Here is a 20012-nt window from a genome sequence, read left to right as displayed (position 1 = left end):
TCTAGTGCCTGCACTGTGTGCTGATCTACCTCAAGTGTGTACAGTATAAGGTGTTGCTCTGTGCCTTTACTGATTTTAAACCAGCTGTATTGTATGCTGATCCCTGCTACTTTCAGTGTGTACTGTATTAGCTGTAAAGCCTGGTACACACATACAAATTTGATTAGCCAATTTTAGCTCTGTTCATCAAATGCATTGTCTGTTGACCCATTTATTGCATGGGGGTGGTAAAATTGGTCAGTGATTGACCAATCAAAATTGTATGTGCGTATACATCTTTGATCTTTGCCTATACTGATTGTAAATTATCTAAATAAAGGACGGGGGCTCCATCCAATATTTTGATGGGCAGGCCCGTTATCTGTAGCTTAAACCGCTGCTAAGTTCATGTACATTTGACCCCACCCATGGCCACTCCCACTCACTGTATGACCACGCCCATTTGTTGGCCGATACGACCCTCGATCTAGTGTCCACAGGTGCCCCCGGTCTCCAAGGACTCTAGGAACGCCCCTTTGTGAGACAAAAGGGGAATAGAGCCCTGGCCAAAGGCCTTACAGTCTAAACGTTTAAGGTATAGGACAGTAGCTAAAGGGTTGTCCCACCCTAACATTATTGAGTCCAAGCCTGGGCCTTCTTGACTTATATTAAACATTTAACTCCAGATTGCCCCAGAATGTCCTAAAAAAAGAGACAATATATTAGTGCAGACTGGTATAACAAGATGAAACACCGCCCCCATTTTATAATTAGATAAGGCAACTGTGTCAATACAGGGTCACCGTCCAACGTCTTGTGCAGCCACCATTGGAAGGAAATGCACTCACCTAGCACAATGGCTGCCCAGAAGTCACAGACAGCATAACAGCATTGGCTCTACCCCTCTCTGCATGCAGTTCTGCATAGCTCCCAACTGTCCCTCTTTTGGAGGGACAGTCCCTCTTTGGAAACCAAATCCCTCTGTCCCTCTTTCTTCCTCGTGTGTCCCTCTTTCAGCACTGATGTACAGATCTGTGTAAATTATGTATTTTTCAACTGAAAAATGTGTTTGCTTGACTTGCTAAATTGTTATGTTTCTTATTTTTAAATGCCAATATGAAGGACAATAACCCAAGAAAGAGTGGACCAGTAAGGTTTGAATTATAACAACATATTGTTCTTGTGAAATCTTTATGGTATGCGTGACTAGGGGTGTTCCAGGGGCGTGGTTAGAGATGAGAGGGGGTGTGGCTTACGTGTCCCTCTTTCTTATCTCAAAAATTTGGGAGGTATGAGTTCTGTCTCCACACTTCACAGTTTCAAACAATCCTTAAAGTGAACCTCCGGACTAAAAATCGACTCAGCAGCACTGAAAAGGCCTGGTGTTTCTTTAACAGTTTCACAGCATCAGAACTTTGTTTCTCTTATCCAAGCCTCATTTTTAGCTGCACAGAAGAAAACTGCCCGGGCTTTTTTCCCCTGATGCTGTGCAAAGCATGATGGGATTTCTGATGTTGTTGCTCTTGTTCTGCTGTTTTGGTGCAAATATTTTTTTTTTACATTTTGAATTTGACATTTGAAGCCTAGCGTGTGCAGCTGGGAGGGTTTGTCAGGACAGTTGGAACTGTGTCTCCTGCTCCTTGTCACCTCCTTTCAACCAAAACGATGGCTGCCCCCATGACAAAGATGGCAGCCCCCATGAATCACAAACATTTGCCTGTTCTTTTAAAACAGGGTGGGTAAAAAATTATATTACCTATCTATTCTAATTAATATAACTAATGTAACTTAATGACAGTATGTTTGTTTAGGCTGAAGTTCCCCTTTAAGCCAAAGCTTATGGCAGTTTTTAATCACCTAGAGGCTGAAAACACTCCTACTAGTGTAAAATCTTCAGCATTTACTAAAATAAAAGTAGTACTACTTACAAATGGATTTTTAAAAACAGGCAAATCAAAGGAGGACGTCTCCTTTGTGGTAAAACAGCTGGCTACCCCTTGCCCGCAAGCCACGGGTTTGATAACGTGAAATAAATTTGATAACTAATTTTATACCCCTTTGGGGTTTTGATAGTGTATTTCATTTTGTACCTATTCTGCTGATCACCTTTATCAGGTGTATGCCACTGGCCTTACAATAATACCCTTTCAGTGCCTGTGTTTACATATCTCTCTTTTGGTTGAACTGATACTGATGGCTGTATGTCATCCTATATTTATATATGGTTTTGCACGTGCATGCTTATGATATTTATACTCACACAAGCCTATATTATTATAGACACACAGATGGGGGTAGAGGGTGGGTTAGAGGTTAAGAAGGAAGGAATTCTCTGGCTAATGTGCAGCGGCCAGTGTGACAAAGACACATGTGAGAGGGGATTAGTTTAGGGACAGCGGACCCTTTGAGAGGCAAGTTGTCTGACTGGTTATCAGAGTCTGGAGCGGCTGCTCGAGGTCTGGATAAACCGTCGTGTGTAATTGCTCAGTGTGACGGGGTTGGAAAGAGGAGAGGGAAACAGAAAGAGATTGTTTTACAGAAGCACGCGTAACCACAACCCCTTTGTGCGGGTCAGACCCACCTGCGGAGGGAATATTAGGGGCAGGTATTCCTATGTTAACCCTCATGTGTCTTACACACACACTCACTCATTTTTTTGTCACTTCAACCTTTGATTAAAAGTGTGGAAAAACATAAGTAATCTTTGTTCAAAAATATCTTTATGACAGGTTGCAGCCATGTTACTCAGTTTGCAAAGCCGCATACGTGTTTATACAACAAAGTAACGAATAATGTATGTCAAATATTTGTGTAAATATGTTTACAGTGTCTGTAATGGTACACGATCAAGAGTACCAACATAACTGAATTTAGCTCCATTTTATAAGATTGGCATATCATTCTTCAGTATGTATAATATACACTCCTAGGCCTGGAACCCACTAGCAGCACTTTTCTAAGCCTTTTCTGAGCACTTGTGGTTTGAAAAGTTCTTGCTAATGTAATGCTATGTGTGTGATCCCACTTGAGGGATGTGATTTTATAAAAAATACCCCATAGCATTGCATTAGCAAGAGCTTAGAAGGTGCTTAGAAGGTGCTGCTAGTGGGTTCCAGGCCTCTGTGCTTATATCAATAGCAAACTAGCTACAACATGTGCTAATACCTATTTTTTAAAAAGGTCCTTCTAAAATAAGTTCATGTTGACTTGCAGTTTTCTCTTGATCTGGCCTCTGATTATTTTTTTACATCCTTAACTCTGGTTATTAAAAGTGCACTTTAAGTCCTTTGAGGCATGTATCTTAACTTTGCTGCAGTTTTATTATTATATTTAATATTATTTGGTATTTTTATATCCCTGATATCTTCCATACCACTTTACAAAATATTTATAGTCATGTCACTAACTGTCCCTCAGAGGGGAGCACAATAAAATCCCTACCATAGCCCTATGTCTATGATCGCCACTTTTTTTTTTGGGGGGGGGGGGGGGGAGGGGGGGAGGGCAGCTAATTAACTTATCTGTATGGTTTTTGGCATATGGGAAGAAACCCATGCAGACATGAGTAGAACAAACAATCTCATCCTACTCCACCGGGCCTGTTCCAGTGATGGGACCCCCTGGAGCATGCGCAGTACCGTGGGCCCACTTGGGGTCCAATGGAAAGAGTCAAGCTCGATCAGTTCGGTGTTACTGCAGATGTTCAAGCTGTCTGCGCCTGCACAGTAGGACAGACCTAGCTGGGAGCCGAAGTAGGTCCATGCTACTGCAAATGCGCAGAGGGGCTGTGCTTCGAGGGTCTCATCGCTGGATCGACCTGGCTGAGGAGGATGGGTAAGCCTCTGTAGGATCCAGATGCTTCCCCCTTTTGAGGTAAAGCACTCCAGTTTTGCTGTAGTAAACCTCACAAGTTTGCAACTCTGAGGTAAACTTCAAACAAGGTCTACTAAAGGTAAGTGAAAATGGTCCAAGATTGAACTTTAAACATTGCCTGCTCATCTCTAGCGTAAAGTGAAAATGAAAAGACAAAATTGGCTACTTAACTCAGTAGTAGAAAGCCTCTGGATCGTACAGAGGCTTCCTGAATCCTCCTGCAGCCCACAATTACTGTACCGAGTCCATCTAAACCCAATAGATTTTGTTGAATAGGATTCTTGAGGCTGTACTCCCACCATGTAGGAGTGTATCCAGACTGAGCATGTGCAAGTGAGGTTCATGCATGCCCAAAAGAACAAAGTGCTTGCACATAGAGGAAAAAAGCTATGCACGAGTGCTTTGTTCTGCTGGGCATGTGCAGACTTTACTCACACATGTACAGTCTAAATGTACTTATACACACCGGGAACAAGGCCAGAAGATGAACAGGGTTCTGTGCAGGAGTGGTGGGCTCAAAGAGAACCTGGAAAGCCTTGGAACCATCCATAGGCTTCCCTCTACTGAGGTATGTATCTAAATTTTACTCACCTCCCCATCGCAGGTCTCATTTAATATAAAAGAAAAAGAGGATGTAAAGAGAAAAAAACCAAAATGCCTGGAGGAAACCCACACTGGCACAAGGAGAACATATGAAGTCTATGCAGATATTGTCCTGGTCAAAATTTGAACCTGGGACCCAGCTCTGGAAGGCAAGAGTGCTATTCAGTACACCACCAACTACCCCCAATTATATGGAAAACCATGTTGTCTATTACTATGTACATATTTAAGAACATATACGGCAGTTTTGCACATTTTTTTAAGACAATAGCTTTATTTTGATCTATAAATGATTTAAAAAAGTGATCTTTGTAGTAAGGGGTCTACTTATAAGGTTGATCAACAACGTTTAACTCATCTCACATTGATTTGATTTATAATAGTTCACTGACTTTTTCCAGAGCCTAAAACAGTGGTGACCACTTCATCCTTTAGTCATGTTGGATTATACTGCAGCTAATTGGATTGCCAGTTCCCTATAGTGGTTGTCGTTCTTGGCTTTATGATGTATTTATTTCGCTTGTCCAGTGTCCACTTTAACTGTGAATCAGATACACTTGTATTTATAAGGCCTGAAGAAGAGTGTTGTACATGAAATAAGCTGTCACTGTCACCTAAAGACAAAATAGAAATATAAAGGTATTACTGTAAGCTATTGGAGGGCTTAGTTTGTCTAATCGCCATTATTGGATGGAAATAATTGGCATCACTCTTGTGAACTCTTTTACACTTTCGGATTATTAAAGCTAAAAAAAAAACTCAATTTATTTGGGTTTTCTGAATTTCTTGCTCTACTTCATATCCTTGTAATATTTTGATGTTGTTATTGGTGTAGTGGAACACCTTGAAGGAAGTATTTTTGTATTAAACCTCCCAACATTTTCTGGATCATGTAAATGTAATGGCCCAGGGTTGGTGGTTGACGACAAGGTTGGAAGAGAGTCAGGCCCCTGGAGCTTGCATTCTCAAATAATGGCAAGCTCCTCTGCCACACCAAGACCAGAACCTAAAAGGTGACAAACGCTGCTGTCGCAAGAAGATGCAATGCAGCATTAGCAATGTGTATGTGTTTTATGTTACACAGTAAATAGCCCCCTAACATTGCAAGAATACAGAGATGTGCGTAGCTTGAGGGGTGGTTCACAATAGACCTAAAAACACTACAATTCAGCAGGATGGAAGCACATCTGTAAATGGATCCTATGTTAGGCATAGGATCCATTCACACTTGCTACTTAAAATGCAGCAGAACAGGAGTAGGAGGGGGAGTGGAGTGTATGTTCAGAGAGGCACGATTATTACGGATACCACAAACACTGCAAGTGCACATGGAATAAGTGCAAGCCTATGGGAATGGACAGTGTCTCTTTTACCCTGCTGTTCCTGCTCTACTCACTTGTCTTCTGTGTCTTCTGCCACTGCTGGTACCACCGCTGGGCTTGGTGAACAAGCACCTGACCTGTATATATCTATCAGAGTCCTGGCAGAAGCATAGGGTTTCCATTGGATTGCTAAAGACCAAAAAAAATCCTCCTTTGCACCAGAGAGGACTTTCATTGGTTCACTGAGTGGTGGGCCAATGCCACATGTCACATATCCCCCAAGTGTCACTTTTTTGAGGGAAAATTCCTCTTGTGGAACCGAATACCTCTGTCCCACCCTAGTACAATGTATGGCGACAATATGTTATTTGGAAATAAAGCTGTATTTTATTAATTTTTTTTGTAACATACCCTCATGGCAAACATATATAAAAAATCTGAGTCTCTAACATAACAATTTATTTATTCTCGTTTAAAGAGAATCTGTATTGTTAAAATCGCACAAAAGTAAACATACCAGTGCGTTAGGGGACATCTCCTATTCCCCTTTGTCACAATTTCGCCGCTCCCTGCCGCATTAAAAGTAGTCAAAAACTGTTTTTAAAGGTTTGTTTATAAACAAACAAAATGGCCACCAAAACCGGAAGTAGGTTGATGTACAGTATGTTCATACATAGAAAATACATCCATACACAAGCAGGCTGTATACAGCCTTCCTTTTGAATCTCAATAGATCATTTGTGTGTTTACCCCCTGCAGCTCTCACCCACTGAAGAGTGACAGGCTGATTGTTCTTCCTGCAGGCAGCTCTGCCCTGTGTCTGTAATTCCTCAGCATGTGACAGCTCAGGCAGCCAGCTCCTTTCACAGCCTAACAGAGGACGATTTATCCAGCTTGTAAAAGATAAGAGAGCAGAGAGGCTGCCTAATGTAAATAACACACACGGTAGTGTGCATAGAGGGGGCTTGGAGGGGGGGGCGTGCATAACAGATCAACAACACTGAAGAGTTGTCAGCCTTCCAGACACAGGGCGACAAATCCGACAGGGGAAAGATAAGTTGATTTATTGCAGAGACGGTGATAGTAGAAAGTGGTGCAGTAAGCCAGAGCACATTAGAATAGGTTTAGGAACTTGTAGGATGGTAGAAAACAGGATGAAATTTTTGTTACAGAGTCTCTTTAAATTCCGTCACTTTGGCAATTTTTTTTACATGCAAAAATTGGGGTTTTTTTTACATTCAATGAATAATCTCTGCTGTTCGTTATAGCAAAGATTATTCATATATCCAGCACTTAGATTGATGAATAGGAACATGTTCCCGTCACCAACCTGTCCTGTAACTGCCGGTCACAGGGGCTTGCACGGGTGCGCGCACACCACGCATCAAACCTAGAGACGAGTATCTACGCCACTAGAACATGAACAGTACTCCAGTGGGGCATAGATATACTGCTGCGATTGTGGCTACTGGTTAAAGCACCTACAGTGAAATTCCCGCTTTGTACGTATAGAGTGCTTTCATGGCACAATATACACATGATTTTTTCACGTTTTATTAATAAAATGCATGCCTACAGCTTCCACCAGGAGACCCTTTCTAGGCAAAATTTGCAAGGTCTGCCACCCAGAAGCATTGCAGGGGAGTGATATCATTGGCAACAGTAGCATGTCAGGGAGCATAGGCCCATACACAGGTACATGGCATGATAATACTAAAGATGCTATCCCAAGCACTAGCGGATAAACTAGTATGTCTGTCCCTATTATGAAATACTACAGGAGAATTCATTATGGTAGACACGTTTGTTGCTATATATACCTTTACTTGCTAACTATTCTTGAATGTATATGAAAGAGGTGCAAATCTCAGGAGCGGATTTCTACTTTGTGTGCCCCTAGGGTCAAGTATGTTGGGGCTCCCCTTTCATGTGCTGACCTTTCTTTCATGTGTATTCATGTACTTGGTTTGAATCTCGACCCTTCCTGTTCAGTAAGCCATCACCTATTCAGTAAGGAGTCCTTGGGCTAGACTCTCTAACACTGCTACTGCATACTGAGTGCCTAGTGGCTGCAGCTCAAATGCTTTGAGCCCACCAGGAGAAAAGCGCAATATAAATGTAAATGTTTTTGCCTTGTCAATTGTAGCCCCTCTCATTTGCCTTTTCCTGTGTTATTCCCCCTTTCATGTTCAGATGCTCCCTTAGGCTGCAGCTGCTCAAGGCCTGGGTCTTTGCGGCCCTTCCAGAAATCACAAAGATGCTCACAGGCATTTCGAAAGTAGTGAAAAGCTGATTGTGTATATATAAGGGGGGGGGGGGGGGGTGATGTATAAATATTGAACAGTGCTGTCAGTTACATAAATATAAGCTTTTTGGAGTGCTGCTAACCTGCAACATCCAATCAGTGGGCTGGGGGTGGGGCCTTGCCCATGCAGGATATCTGAGAAAAGTGAGAGCTACACATGGTCATGCTGTGGTCAAGAATAATAAATATTTTGAAGGAGAAGACATTTTACATAAATTGAGCATGTAGCTGTCTGCCTAGATGCAATGAGATATGCTATTTTTAGACTCTTTTATTTCTAACCTACTTTTTTTGTACTTTCCAGTTAGACATATTTAAAGATGTGTAAAGGCCAGTGTGCATGGGCATCTTCATTGGTAAACACAGCCTGATCTTCCCTGGCTACATGTGAATTTAAAACCTGTAATAAAGTAAATAATACTCGCCCCACAGAGCACTGTTTACAATGACCTGGAGAAGGCATCTCCTAGGTCTGGCAGTACAATCACGGAGTCTGGCTCTCATACTGATATGCGCTTCTCCCTCCTGTGCCTCCAATGACAGACAAATTGCATCTCAGTCAATTTAAACCGATTTACTTTTCAACGTTCTCTCCCTGCCAATTAATGGCTTTAATTTGCTGCGTTACGACCCTGTAAATTGCTGCCACAGAAAAGATAATTGACAACGACTCGATCTCCTAGAGGAGACACAGCCCTGAACTGTTCAAGTAATCTTACTTTTTATTTATCAGTATCAGCAGTGCAATTAGTGGAGAATTAATGCACGCAGACACACACTGACACAATTTATTGGGTTATATTTAAAGGGGAAATGTGTTTTAATGTTTGTTTGTTTTTTAGTTGTCCATGTGAGAGTGCTTAGCTTAGAGAAATCTCAGTAATTTATGTAAAGACTGGTATACACCTTATAAGATAAGTTATTACATTTGGAAAATATAAGCGAAGCAGGTCATTTCGGTGCTCGCTCTTCCCCGCACTGCGCATTACCCGGGTGCCGCCATAGACATAATGTTATTAGGTCTACAGTCGCTCAGCAGTGTAATTTGGGTACCGGCAGTCGCCAGACCCTAAATTATTAGGGTCTGCCGGTAATTTGGGTACCGGCAGTCCCAAGACCCTAAATTATTTCACCCTCCAAGTTGCTACGGCTCTAAGAAGGAATAGTAACTAACACCATCCGGAATTTGGCTTACCCTACACAAAATAATCCATGTACGCAATATAAGAGTTCCAGCAAGCTTGGACTGAACTCAGCTGAGACAAACCAGCACTCGGAATCGCTATGTTATACAATGGGACCAGCCATACAATTGCTAGATTCCCAGCAAAAACGGCCACAACTGGCTGCCTCAACCAAGACAAAAATGGATAAAACTAGGTTAAAAACAAATAAAATATGAAAAACAAGAGAAGACACAAGGTAAAATACAAAAAGTGTTTATTTAGACAGTGGCAATGTTTCTTTTGGTCCATTGCCCACTTTTTCAGGCCAATAATCATGCCAAAGTAGTAACAAAGCTGAGTATGATAGGCACGCAGAGCTCAGCTTTGTTATTACTTTGGTATAGTTATTTGCCTGAAGAAGTGGGTAAGAGTCCACAAAATGGAGTTTAAATAAACACTTTTTGTATTTTACATAGTGTCATCCTTTGGGGTAAGCCAACTCCTCGTTTTCATATTTTATTAATTTTTTAACCTACTTTTATCCATTTTGGGCACCTTTTTCCCCCATTGTGTTTCCCACCCTCTATTGGAGGGACATTGGTCCCCAGCTCCATATGTTTATAGCTAGTGCCCATACATTTTCCAAGACAGTGACCACATTAAAAGGGGTCACCTGAGTGGAGACAGGTTTGTAATCTCCACTTACCTTACTGGTTGGCTGCTCCCATCAGCAAACTCACTTTTTTATTTGTTATTTGTCTTGTTTGTCCAATTTTTTTTTTTTTAATTGGACCATTCGGGCTCCCATTGTCTCGGTGCTTTTTTAACCACTGCAGGACCACAGGCTTACACCCCACTAGTGACCAGGCCATTTTTCACAATAGAGGGCTGTGCAGCTTTGTCAGCGTGCTGCACAGCCCTACAACTCAGCACACAAATGGATTTTTCCTCCTTATATTGTCCTTAATAGGACACTCTTTTGGAGGACTCTGATCGCTGATGCGATTCTGTTTTTTTTTATTATTAAAAAAAGGGAGGCTTTTCCCTCCCTCCTTCCTCCCTCTCCCTCCCGCCCTCCTCTGCCATCCTAAATCGCCATAGGACGGTGATCGGCACTCATTCCCGCCTCTCATAGGCATCAGCCTATGAGAGGACAAACAATCGGAGCCGCTCTGAGGGACAGCCGAGTGTACCTCGTACGGCGCTGCAGGAGATCACATCGCTGTACAAATGTAAACAGAGGGAAATACTTTCCCCTTTCAGCTCTAAACAGACTGCTAGCTGCGATCATGGCTAGCAGGCTGATCAACCGGAAGGGAACGATCACGCATGCATGCACGCGTTCCCTGGTAAACTGCAGCTCCAGGACTTGACGCCAATCGGCATTAGGTGGTCCTGGGGCTGCCGCCGTGGTCATACCCATCGGCGTGATGCGGTCGTTAGGTAGTTAAAGTATCGTGTCATCTTGTTTTACTCTAATAGATCCCCTGCCACAAAATGCTTAACCCTAACCAACTTCCCAGCCAATGCCTAACCCAAACTGATCCTCCACTGCAAAATGACTAACTCTAACCAAACTCCCAACCGATGCCCAAGTTTACCCAATCCCCTGTCGCAAAGTTCCTAACCCTAACTGACCATTCATATGATGTCTAACCTTTACCATCCCTCACTTCTGAATTTCAACTTCTAGCTGCTAATCGCAGCTATTAATATGGGCGCATGTGGTGACGCTCAAACCACTGCGGTGTCTCCGGTGCCCAAATTACCTGATTTGAGCAGAAGGGATGGAGCAGTGCACCGTGTAAACAAAGATATACTGTGGAAACAGGAGGGCATGTCTATAACGCCAATGACTAGCACTGATGTGAAACAGCACGCAGAGGTCATTCAATGATTTACATCCACTGTCTTAAGTAAAAATGAATTTGAATATATTTGGTATTGGGCAAATGTCATTTTAGAATGTAGGACTGTAAACATTGATGTGTCTGTGACTTTTCTATGTTGGGCTTCTTTCTTTACCTGAATGTGACAAGTCTGTGTTAAATGTAAGAAGCTGGAATGGTTAGGTGCATCATCATCATCCGCTTCGGGGACTAGGCTGGTTCTTTGTAGATAAATATTCATATTAATCTAAACTTCTCATTCTTTATCTGACACAGATGTCACCGACTCACCAGGAGACACATGACTGAGTGACAAGAAGCCTCTACCGTCCCCTCTTATCTGACAACGGTGGTGTCAAGAGGAAATTAAAAAAAATGCTGGAGATATTCAGAGCCTGCAAATCTCACAGGGAGCTGAAATGGTTCTAATGATTACCACCTAGAGCAACTTTCAGTGAGGCTGTTTTGTATTTGTTTTTCACATTTAAAGGGGGTTCCCACTTGAAGGCTTCCATAAATAATTGGAATACTTCCACAGAAAATTAGAATATCCACTTCTCAAAAAAAAATTACAAGTAACAAGACCACCAGTGATTCCATCAATATGTGTGATGATAAATAAGATGTTGAATTCAGCAAAAAAGGATTGTCACTCAGTCAGGCTAATAACATATGAGGAGCTCAGGAGGCTGGACAGAGGCACTGAGCACAATTTAAAGAGATCTTGTCTCAACTCACAGATAGCTAGCAGATTCACACAACACCTCAAAACATGAGACTGTTGGTTCCACATATCCACGGACATATGAGTAAGTCCCTTAACCAGCGGCAAGGCCAATATCTTAGAAGGGTCCCTACACTGACAATGAAACAAAAAATGGAAACTGAGAGCCCTTGATAGTGTAGTATGTTGCAAAATATAGGCAATCGGTTATTGGTCGAGATAATATACTTACAAACAAGGGTGACTACTAAGGAAAACACTGGTAAAGCAGGTGGGGAACTTTGACCTGGCCCCACTCAAGTTTAAGAAGACGCTCTCTGTAGGTTGCAAAGGGGAGAAACACCCACTCCATCAAGGAGGACAATCTTAATATAGGAGCTTGTACAGAGGTGGCAAATGAATAAAACCAAATTTTGCTAAATATAAATATATAAAATGGGAGATAGTGGTTGACTCACCTCCCCGATGGAAGACATGAACATGTTGGTTTCAGTTAAAAAAAAATGTTATTAGCATTGTGGAGTTGTTGAATAAAGTTTTTTGTTTTTTAACTAAAGAACTTGTGTCTCCCATTTTATATACTGTATTTATTTTGAGCAAAATGTTTTTTATTCTTTTGGCACCTCTGTACAAGTTACTGTCCTACGCTGATGGAATTGCATCCTACATACACAATACGATGGATGGAATTGCATCTTACATACACAGTGAGCGCTTCCATGATTGGACACAGATCTGATAGAATAAAAAGACTGAGAGCAGACCTACCTTAGGTAAGAGGCCAAGGGCCCTTAACCTCGTGGTGTGCAGTCAGACATGGGGGTGGGGGACCAGTAGCATAATCTGCACACTGCACTCAATAAATAATACACAACAAAGATAGTAAGAGCTCAGTCAGGCAGAATTCTGACATCCACTGGTACAAAAATAAAAATGTAAATATCTCATCTGATTTACCTGGTTTTGGTTAGATGAGTGATAGCTCATTATGCAACTGTCCATAAAGGTATTGACTCCAGCAGATTGGATTACTTTGATTAATTTTACTGGAAATGTTTTTGTTCACTTGTATCACCCTGGATAACACAACTATAATATGTGTCTGTAAACAGCAATGGTGCTTCCATTAGGGCAAGCTGGACAATTGTTCAGGACCCCCGTGCCCATAGGGACCCCCAAGTCCTGTCCCCTCTCCTTCTTCACTATTGAGGTGCAGCTTGCACCGCTGTCACAGAGGTGTGACACCTGGGGGTTAATGCAGACTAGGGAGCACAGCAAAGTGTAATATCACACCAGTCCCACTGGTACACTTCTTCTCCTTGCTTCCTTGGTCTGTTCTCTGGCCCCTGTGGATCCCCACCTGTCTGATTGCTATCTGAATGCCATTCATTTTTTGTGTGACTTTGTAATTGCACCAAAGTTCAATATGCTTGGTAAACGGGGACATATAGATGGAAAGTTTGCAAATTTTTTTAAATACACAGGAAATGCAAAACTGGAAACACAAATGAACTAAAAAGAAAACCTGAATCAAAATCACAAAGACATAGAGAATAGTGATTTGTCTGTCAGCTAAAGCCATGCCTCCTAATTGACGGACACCCAATCATGGCTTCAGACTGACTGGGAAAAAGGGAGGGAGTGAGCAGAAAATGAATTTATGCAGTAAGTGCTTTCCTATTTTATTTTGCAAAAACGGCAGTGTTTTATGCAAAATTGTGCTTGACTGTGGTTAGTGACAGACTTGTATTCTTAATGCAAAAAGCATATTAGCAGTTTCTCTCATCACTTCTCACAATTACCTTGTCCACTGTCTTTATCCCCATTACCCACACTATTTAATGCTATAACAAATGCTATAAAATAATATTTAATAATGATTAACAATTGTATGACTACACATGGGTTATGAGCCAATTATCTCCATTTACAGCTATTGCTCCGTTGTTATTGCCTGATGAAGTGGGATCAAACCTGTGAAACACGTTGCATTGTCCCCCGGAGTATGTAAATAAACTTGTTGTATTTGACACATTGGCAATATTTGTGTCTGTTTGGAGAAGGTAAGTCCACCACTGCCTCCTCATGTTTTAAGCTTTTTAGATACTTTTATCCTTTTGGCGCCTCTGAATCGATACTACGCTATATCAAGTCCACCCCTGGTGGAGGGGTGGTACCCCCTTTTTTCCTCATCTACGGAGAGCAACTTCTTAATCCTGAGTGGGGTCAGGTCTAATCTCCCCACCTGCCTATACAGTGGTTACCTTTGAGGTAACCCTGCTTTGTGAGTATAGCTTATTACTCTATCATACTTCATTTCAACTACCAGTACATACTACACTATATATGCAAGAGTCCGTACAGTGCTCACTGCCCAACAGTCACAGTATAGAATAAACAGTTCTATTGTCTTCAGCAATTAGATCCAGTCACTGATACAATAAATACTCTCTCCAGCGTTTAGTGGCTGATTTAGTCACAGATCAGCAAAACACACTTTTCAAATAGACCTCTTTCCAGCCGTCTCCCTTCTTCCTAAATGTCACTCGGGAAAAGAACAGATAGGACAAACATAGCGTAATCCAATTTGGGGTACGTCTCCTTCACCAGCACCTCCTTGTGCCACCCTCTGTGTCAGCAGTGCTCAATACACAGATAAAATGCAAGCTCACCAGATACAATGGCTGATTTAACCACAGATCAGCGTGAAAGGCTCAGTACAGTTTGTAGCAGTTTTCACCGTCCAGTCTTGCTTTCATATGGTCCTCAAAGGAAAAGATTGGGAAACAACATAGCGTAAACCTGTATCAGCATTATATTTTCTCCTTTCCTTGAAAGTGCAAAAGTATGTACACCCCTACGCAAAAGTTGTGGACACGCCCGTGCACCCAACTGCCAGTAGTGAGTGTTTCCCCACACATATATTCAGTTTCAGGGGAGGTGATACCTCATTCTGTATAGCGACCCGTCCAGCAGTTTTGGGAGATTGTCATAGTGTGGAGGGGGAGGGGTCAATCCTTTATTTACAACTTGGTGTAATATGGTCCCAGTACTGCATCATGACAGACCCCATTACAAAAATAAACACATACTTAGCTAAGCTTCAGGAGTGGATGAATGACAACTGGCTTAAACTAAATGCTGACAAAACTGACAATTTTGTCATCGGACGTTGGCGTCTAACAGCAAAGCACCTTCAGTCACAATCAGCACCACTGACGCTGATGGTATGGAACTTTGATCTTATCAGCTTTAATACTGTGTGCAGCTTGGATTTAATGATTGATGGAGAATTAAACTGCAGGAATCAGCTGTTGTGAAACATTCCTTTTTTCACATAAGGAACATTGCAAAAATTATGCACCTCATTCCTTCAAAGGATCTTCCAACCCTAGTTTATGTCTTTCTTCTTGTCACGGCTCAACTACTGCAATGCCCTATATGCAGGCCTTCCAAATAAAGACCTACACCACCTACAGCCAGCACAAATTGCTGCCGCAAGGCCACTAACAAGCAGTTAACGAGCCATTGCTGCCATTGCCACATTACACCAATCCATTGCTCACTACACTGGCTACCCTTAAAGAGAAACTCCAACCTAGAATTGAACTTTATCCCAATCAGTAGCTGATACCCCCTTTTACATGAGAAATATAATGATTTTCACAAACAGACCATCAGTGGGCGCTGTATGACTGATTTTGTGCTGAAACCCCTCCCACAAGAAGCTCTGAGTACCGCGGTACTCTGGGCAAACTGCCACAATGTAACAATGTTCACAGACAGGAATTAGCTGTTTACAGCTGTCTCTAACAGCCAAAACAGCTAGGAGCAGCTACATAACCTGCCCAAAGTAAAAATGTCACCATGTAATAAATGTCAGAATGTAAATCGGGGAGAGGAAAGATTTTACAATGAGCAAACACTGACTAAATCATTTATACATAATTATGGTAAAAAATGAAGCACTTTTTTTACTACATTATTTTCACTTGAGTTCCTCTTTAAAATGGATAATCCTCTTCAAAATTAGCATACTAAAATTCAAATCTCTTCATGACCTAAGCTCTGTATAACTGAAGGATTTCTTGCAACTGCACCACACCTTCCACGACCTCAGATAAACAGAATGAAATAACTTGAACACCCCCAGAATCCAACTCAAAACCATTGAAGTCAGAGCCTTCTGTCATGCTGCCCCTACCAATTGAAACAGCTGAAAAGCCTCATATTAAGTCTAGTATTTATGATCACACAACATTTCCCCCTATAACTCAATACAAACTACAACAATGTACTGATCTGAGACAAGCTTATGCGCTTTGGGTGCTACAGAAGAAAAGCACTTTACAAATGTGTTGTTGTTGTAAGCAGTAAATAATGCTATATTGGCCCATATGCAATTAACTTTTTATCCTGAGTTTTCTCCTAAGTGATATTTTTAAACGTGTCAATAAAATGCCTTTTAAGCCACCAGAAAGCAAGAAATACTCAATAAATTTGACAGTAATTTTTCATTTACATTTGGTACTTTTTTAGTTGTGGAAAGTTATTTTAAATATAAAATGAAAAATAATGTCGGAGGAGAAATCTTGGGTGAAAAAGTGAATTGCATATAGCCCATAGTTTTTAACCACTTTAGCCTACGGGTGTTTTCACCTCAAGGACGGAAACAATTTTCCCCTGTCAGCACTCCTCCCATTCATTCGCCAATAACTTTATCGCTACTGATCATACCTAAATGACCTATATCTTTTTTTTTTGCCCCAAATTAGGCTTTTGGGAGGTGATAATTATTTTCAGTAATTACTGTATTTCTATGCATTTTATAGAGAAATACAAGAAAAAAAGAATACACAATTTCTCCAATTCCATCCCCTATAATTAACCAATGCTACTATGAAGAAAACCCACACATTTTTTGCCCGCTATGTTCCTAGTACACTGTATGGCTACAATATATTATTTGGAAACAAAGGTGTATTTTTTTGTGTTTTTTTTTTTTGTATCCCATCAATAATTACAAGCTTTTAGTTGCCAACATAATAGTAATATAGCTTCATGACATACATATAGAGAAAGCTCAGTCTCTAAGGCAACTATTTATGTATTTTTTTGAAAACTGTTTTTTTCCAGTGTTTGTTCAGAAACTATAGGGGAAGGGGGATGAAGGGATCAACTGTATTAATTTCTAATTCAAATGTACCGACTGTATTTGTACTTTTTCACCACTAGAGGGTGCTACAAACACTATCCTCGGTTACCAGTAAATGTTTGATTTTTTTTCTCACTTCCTTTTACTTTCCCTATTATGAATGGGCATGGCCCCTGATCGGGGTCATGTCCATTCATTACAGGCACTGCGATTGGCTTGGGGAACACCAGTTCCTCTTCACCAATTGGCTCCATGTAAATGCCGCCAAGAACTAGTGGCGGGTACGAGAGCATGCGCCCACACCTGCCACGGCAACACTGGACGCGTGTCCAGTTAGACTTGAGCAGGATCTATCTGGACGGCTATAATCGTCCAGATAGAATGAAGTGGTTAAATATTGTTTGGAGCTTCACCTGCATTTATATTTACTGAATAAAAAAATGTAAAATATTTTTTCAATGTATTTTTAGTATGAAAACCAGATAAAACCACACATGCATGTAAAATTTAAACACAGACTGTGCCACAACTCCACAAATGTAGCTGTTTTGACTGGAAATCTATACCAGGCCTGATACTCAGTGCATTAGGGTAGCTTTACGACATCTTCATATGCTGTCTACATTCACAGAGTCTAGATCATGCCCTGTCTGCATAGACTTGCCTATGATTTAAGAGTTGCAGCAACACATCAAAAGGCAGCAGTTCTAAATCCCCTACCACCTTATAAACACACATTTTAAATGTGTTGTAATTTCTCGCTATGGTGTATATCCTGTAGAACATTTCTGGGAGTGCAGGTAAAAATAAAGAAAATATATCATAATGTTACAGTGACCTCATTTACCATGCAAGGTGTAAGATTTCACAGACATAGACGTAAGCTTTCCCTGCAAAGTCCTGCATTGCCATCTCCTGGTAAAATTGAAAATTGCATAAGCATGAAACTGTGCCTATGAAATATAGAAAGAGACCTGCCTCCTATTATTTATTTAGAAAACGCTGTCCGGAGAATTTTACTGACATTAACCTAGCTGGGCCAGCAGTAGTGGAGCACATTTTATTATTTAGCTTTGTATATACATAGGAAATCTGGGCGCCTGCGAGCTGCGGAACTTTGCGGACCTTCACAGGCGCCCATATATAACCCGCTATCTCTAGCCACATTTTGCATTGTGGTCAGCCCTGGTGCCTGCTATTTATTGGGCAATGTGGGCAAAAACATTTTCGTCCATAGATGCTATTTATATGGGTGCCTATGGCAGCTCCCAAACTACTGCAGTGCCTGAAAATTTTTGATTTTGTTGTGGCGGATTGGGGGGGGGGGGGGGCATTTAAGGGTAGGCGTGGGTGGCGGGGGTTTAAGGTTAGGCAATGGCAGGGGAGGTGGCTAGGATTAGGCATCGGCGTGGGGGTGGTTAGGGTTAGGCATCAGTAGAGGGAGGCTTCTGTTTATGAATAGTGTTAGGTTTAGCTGTAGTAAAATATCGGTATAATCTACCAATATTTTACCATAGTAATTGCACTGCAAAAAGAGTAGAATATCTGTAAATGTTCTACTATCTACTATTCCTGGGCACTAACATTTCCAGGCCCCCTTTTTGCATGTAAGCATATATAGAGAGTTCTACATTACTATATTTTTTTCAAAATAACTAACTTTACTAGTGGAAGTACAATGGTTACCCTTTCAATTCACGAAGGGTCCTTTTAAATAAAAATGTCTTAAATTCTGTTTATCATTGAAAGCTTTGATTTATTTTATAACAGATTATTTTTGAAGAAGTTTATATCTCTTTAGTATGCAACTGTTAAAGGACTTACGAGGCAAATTGCTTAAAAAAAGTTATGTACCTCATTGCTAAAGCAGACCTCAGGGCAGACGAACAGCACCTTCCTTTTCACTATCAGGTGCTTTATCAGCCTAATCCAGGTTTCATTGTAGCTCCCGACCCTCCCCAGGGTCGCCTTAGCAGAATCGCCGCTTTAAAAATCTACCTCCTGCGCAGCTCGCATAGCCGTGGCTGCACAGGATTACAGCCCCGCTCGTGTCCATCCTCACTCCATGCGCTCTATTATACGTCATGTGGGCGGCTCCACATGAACACCCACATGACTAACTACACAGTGCCAGCCAGCCGCGCCCCCTCAGCAGAGAATAAAAGCGCTGAGCAAGCAAGTCCTCACTCGCTCAGCGCTTGTATTCTCTGCTGAGGGGGCGGTGGCACTGTGTAGTTAGTCATGTGGGTGGTCATGTGGAGCCGCCCACATGACGTATAATAGAGCGCACGGAGTGAGGGCGGACACGAGCAGGGCTGTAATCCTGTGCAGCCACGACTATGCGAGCTGCGCAGGAGGTAGATTTTTAAAGCGGCGATTCTGCTAAGGCGACCTTGTGGAGGGTCCGGAGCTACAATGAAACCTGGATTAGGCTGATAAAGCACCTGATAGTGATAAGGAAGGTGCTGTTCGTCTGCCCTGATGTCTGCTTTAGCAATGAGGTACATAACTTTTTTTAAGCAATTCACCTCGTAAGTCCTTTAAAGGATTTGAATGGGACCCTGTAGTGACCACAAAAGTGGGAAACAAGAGGTGTAGCAAGGTGTGTATGGGTGGAGGGAGGGAAGTGGGTGATCTGTGTGCTTCTTCTTCCCCCTCATTTCTATATGTATAATACTGGAATCACCCATAGATCTGAAGCACCTTCCCTCTTCTTTTTGGGGGTCATGACTAGTTTACCACTTTTGAGACCACTACAGTGTCACTTTAAAGTGAGCGGAAAATAGTAAACTGCTCAAACCATACAGTACATGGCTTATGAGTGACTGTAGGCCTGAACTGGCCAGACATTTAAAGATGAAAAAACAAAAAGTGACATTGTACCCCAACTATAGCAGGAGCAAGAACTCATATTCCTATATCGAATATAAAAGAGAAACATTGGTTCCATGCCTTTGCCATGTTAAACAGGGAAGCCTTACAAAAGCTGTCTCTTT

The 20012-nt window shown here is 41.7% G+C and overlaps 1 long non-coding RNA gene across 1 annotated transcript in view; it reads left to right on the top strand.

The window, feature by feature from the left end:
* The window catches only part of LOC137528455 (uncharacterized), a 52991-nt gene extending 40112 nt beyond the window's left edge, over positions 1-12879 (top strand). The window contains exon 4 of the long non-coding RNA XR_011023400.1: positions 11414-12879. This is a non-coding gene — a long non-coding RNA (uncharacterized lncRNA). The remainder of the gene's footprint in view (positions 1-11413) is intronic.
* Positions 12880-20012: the final 7133 nt, after the last annotated feature.

Source organism: Hyperolius riggenbachi, chromosome 8 (assembly GCF_040937935.1).
Source record: "Hyperolius riggenbachi isolate aHypRig1 chromosome 8, aHypRig1.pri, whole genome shotgun sequence".
Classification (NCBI taxonomy): domain Eukaryota; kingdom Metazoa; phylum Chordata; class Amphibia; order Anura; family Hyperoliidae; genus Hyperolius; species Hyperolius riggenbachi.
The sequence above is the reverse complement of the archived record's forward strand: the minus strand, read 5'-3'. Positions and strand labels throughout refer to the sequence as shown.